We start from the raw sequence: 3,666 nt of genomic DNA, 5'->3' as shown, positions 1-3,666 counted from the left end.
AGGTTCAGTGAAATGCAATGTCCTAAAAATGATTTGGAACGTAAAGATATGGAGTCTATTCCATATGCGTCAATGGTTGGGAGCTTAATGTATGTTTAGACATGTACTCGATCGGATATTAGTCTCGCCGTAGGAATGTTAGGGCGATATCAAAGTAATCCCGGGATGGACCATTGGAAAGCTGCAAAGAAAGTACTTAGGTATTTACAAGACACTAAGGATCATATACTCGCTTATAGATATATAAATTATGAATATATCTATCGGTACACGTGCAAAGCACATTTATAAACACTATTATGCATGAAAGAATATATATGGAGGAACATTGTCTTTTTAAAACATTCTTACTAAGTTTATAGATTGATAAAAATATCTTAAAGATTTTAATTCTATTAGTTGAAAAAAATAAAGGTAATTTGTTTTTGATCGGTTATTAGTTTTTCTCTTTAAATATAAATTCTTTAGTTAGTATATTTAAATATAAAACTTTAAATGCAATTATATTATTTGCAAAATGTGACTGAAGTTAGTTTTTTAATTAAATAAGACATCATTTTTATTTATAATTTATTTTTTAATATGATAAGAATATAAATAATTATATCCAGGAGACCAAGTGTTTCCACAAATACTATTTACAATTGCATTGATCATATTAATTTATTACAAAACTTTCTTATTACGTATGATTAGTATAAATAAATAAATAAATAATATTTATTCACAATAAATGTTTCTATTAAGAATAAATTGATATATATTTATTTACAATAAATTCTATCAAGGATAAGTTAATAATATATTATTTTATATACTATAAATTACATCTTCAATAATCTTGCTTGCTTGCTCAATAAATAATGCAGGCAGCAACTTGAGCATTTCACTGTTTAATTATTATTTAAATTAATCATAATTAATTAGATTTTATTAATTTGATGGCATAATTAGAAAAGTGTAATCAATAATTAATGCTTTTATATTTGTTTCATAATAGAAACTTTGAAAATTACTGAAGAGGATAGAAAAGAAAATTGGCATTGCTATATTATATAAAGTTTTTTTAACATACACATACATTTATTTAAAAAAAAAAATTATACTCCTTTTATTTCTTAATTTAAAAAGCTACTAACTTCAAGTAGCTTCAACAGGAGCATTGCACCATTGTTGTAATCTGTTCTCAATCCACAAGAACAGTGTGACCTGAAACAATACCAACATATATAATTTTAGTAAATCGATTGATTGAAAATTAAAAATTTTAATCTCTTATTTGAGAAGGTAGTTATTAAAAAAAAAAAGCTCTTAGTTAAACAATTTTAAATATTCTTATTGCACAAAATTGTTCTTAAAATAATTTTATTTTTCATTCAAATATAACATTTTAATTCAAAATACTCACTTCCACATTTGGTTCCAGGAGTGAATGCCAAGCCACAGGTCTGAGCCACATAAACAACTTTTTCCATACTGATCATTTTTTTCAGTTCCGGTGTGACATGCTTGCAAATGCAGCCCATGTCTGCATTTTTCAATACATTGCAACACCCTTTAGAAGGAGGGATTTTTGGTCCTGAAATTTTGATATACTTAAAACATTGTGCTCCCACTTCTCTAACTTTGTTGTCGTCACAATTGTCTGAAAAGCCTGAAGCCCCGTAATCGCTCAAAATTAGAGCTCCTGCCATTATCAATGTTGCTAAAAGCATGCATTGAGTCTTCATATTTGTCTTCTCTCTTTCAAAACAGTGATGATTTTGATTTTGATTTTTCACACTCTGAATGATGATGATGTTGTTGTAGATATATATATAGTAGTTAGAGCAAAGTGAAAAAGTGAGGTAAATTCATTAAAATCTAGAATAATAAATGTTGAGAGAGTTGGCATTAATAACTATGGATTGTACTTTAATGAAGGGAAATCGCTGTGGATTCTATTTTAATGAAGGGAAATCTTCAGTTGGCTTATAGCAACATTTGTAATTAATGTATATAATTAATTAGTATTGGCTTTCATTTTGAAGCATGTACCAAATCCTCGCTCTATCTTGAATTAATTTGGATCAATTCTAATTAATGTATATAATTAATTAGTATTGGCTTTCATTTTGAGGCTCTAAATTCAAATCAACAACATTAAATAATAGTGAATTGAAAATTTTAGGAACCCATATTTGGTAATAGATTCTTGAGGAGTCAAATAATTTTGATTAAAAAATTTTATTATTAAAAGTTAATTATGTTATTAAAGTTTATTCAACATGTGGTATCAGAGCCTGTACCTGTTCTAGATTTGTTTGATAGCATTTTGTTTGGCTTCATTAATGAAAATTAATTTCATATTGTGAAATTGGTTTATATGGTATAAGCGAAGCCAAAATTATAGAAATTTGAAAACTGTTTGTTTTCTTTATGCTTTATAAAATATTTTGTTGTTATTTATAGAGAATGGTTATGACATATTATTGGGTTATGTCGTTAAAGTTTTGAGATATTAATTTAATCTCATAAAAGTTTTGCATAAATCAATATTTAATGAATGGAAAATTTGTTAGTCACCACAGTGGCCTTGTTTGGATTGTTTTAGACATTGATTATACAGTTTTCAATTGTTCATATTTGTGTGATGCCGTTATATGACATGAAAGTGAAAATTGAACAATTGAGCTCGTTGATTATAATTTGTTAGGTTACCCAAAGGTAGACCATTAATTATAATCAATGGCATTAAAGAGACTTATCATTGTACGAATTAATATGAATGTATATCCAAAGATAACATGCATATTGTATGGAGCATTATTGAATAGTTGAATGGAATAAAAAAAAAAGTAACTGGATTGCAGAAAGGAGGACGGGCGTGCTGCAATGAGCACGGGCGTGCTTCTCTCTGACTTGCATAAAGGCTCGCAAGTTGCTTGACAATGAAAGTCTATTAAAGTATTTTTCTTCTTGGCATCATTATTGATTAAAGCTATGCATTTAAATATTACCCAAAGGTGAATCTAGATGCATAATTAAAGTTGTTATTAGTTTGAATCCATTTTATGTTTACTCAAAGCATTAACGTATGAGTATATGTGTAATGTTGCAGCTTCTTTTAACATGTTTGCTATGGGCACTGGGTTGATTAAGTTCAATGGATTGAACTATGCTGATTGGTCCGAACAAATCCATTATCAGTTAGGAGTTCTGGACTTGGATCTGGCATTAGTCTCTGAAAAGCCAACAGCCATTACAAAGACCAGCACTGAAGCTGACAAGTCTCATTATGAGGCTTGGGAGCGACCTAACCGGCTGAGCTTGAACTTAATGAGGATGAAAATGGCTGAAAATGTTAAAGCCATCAATGCCCAGAACAGACAATGCTAGAGAGTACATGCTGAAAATTAAGGAATACTCCCAATCGGACATAGCTGACAAGTCCTCGTAGGATCCTTGATGAGTGAGCTAACGACCAAGAAGTTTGATTGGTCACAATCCATTCATGATCATGTGACTGGCATGCAGAATTTGGCAGCCTAACTGAAATCAATGGGAATGGATGTGAGTGAATCCTTTTTAGTTCAATTTATTATTAACTCACTTCCTCTTGAGTTTGGTCAGTTCCAGGTGAATTACAACACCCTTAAGGAAAAATGGAACATTCAGGAAATCAAG

The 3,666-nt window shown here is 29.5% G+C and overlaps 1 long non-coding RNA gene across 1 annotated transcript; it reads right to left on the bottom strand.

Annotated features, from left to right (window-relative positions):
• Positions 1-1,027: 1,027 nt before the first annotated feature.
• LOC149493739 (uncharacterized) lies at positions 1,028-1,800 on the bottom strand. The gene is made up of 2 exons (XR_016322682.1): positions 1,409-1,800; positions 1,028-1,209 (listed from the first exon to the last, which is right to left on the bottom strand). It is a non-coding gene; the product is annotated as an uncharacterized LOC149493739 (long non-coding RNA).
• Positions 1,801-3,666: the final 1,866 nt, after the last annotated feature.

The sequence above is a fragment of the Jatropha curcas genome, chromosome 9 (assembly GCF_041381405.1).
Source record: "Jatropha curcas cultivar XTBG-Jc1 chromosome 9, XTBG_Jcur_1.0, whole genome shotgun sequence".
NCBI lineage: Eukaryota > Viridiplantae > Streptophyta > Magnoliopsida > Malpighiales > Euphorbiaceae > Jatropha > Jatropha curcas.
The sequence above is the reverse complement of the archived record's forward strand: the minus strand, read 5'-3'. Positions and strand labels throughout refer to the sequence as shown.